The sequence below is a fragment of the Tarenaya hassleriana genome, unplaced genomic scaffold, assembly GCF_000463585.1.
Source record: "Tarenaya hassleriana unplaced genomic scaffold, ASM46358v1 Cleome43, whole genome shotgun sequence".
NCBI lineage: Eukaryota > Viridiplantae > Streptophyta > Magnoliopsida > Brassicales > Cleomaceae > Tarenaya > Tarenaya hassleriana.
In genome coordinates this window covers 39,359-40,007 of record NW_010967059.1, presented here as the reverse complement: position 1 = coordinate 40,007, position 649 = coordinate 39,359, and positions in this window count along the sequence as shown.

Genomic DNA, 649 nt, shown 5'->3' with positions numbered 1-649 from the left:
GAATGTTCTTGAGAGTAATCCAGATAGGAGCCGAGGTTAGTATCGGCTGTCGGAGTGAGGAAGTAGGAGTCCATTCCGAAATGGTGAACATAACATCAGCCGCATGCCATATACCCACTTCCAGGATCCATTCACGGGTAGCAAGGTCCGGCACATGGAAAAGGCAGGAGGTATCGCTGATGCGACGCACCAGGATACGCGAATTCTTTCCCCAAATTGGGTTGAGGACCTGGAAAATTCGAGATACAGAAGGTGCAACACCATAAAAGTGACCAATAAGATTACCCGACCATGATTGCCACGTTTCTAGGAGTACTGAACCAGGGACTTTCACACGGGGAGTGCCATCCTTGGAGTATGAAGGAGTAGTGACACGTGATAGGTTACGGGATGAAGATTTCAACCTCTGTGCCCAGGGAAATTTCGTACCAGCCCAAGCATTGGCACCGAAAGCTAGAGTAGGCGTAGGAGAAGCGGCTGAGGCAGTAGCCACCATCTCCGGAGTCAGATCTGACGATTTCCCACCCAGAGAAACTGAGCCTAGGACCGCGACTAACATCGCTTGGACTTGAGACGTCGGATTTTCACCAGAGCGAGTACGTGGGGGAAAGTCTTGTGGAGAGAGGAGATCGGCGGGGGGCAGAACAGA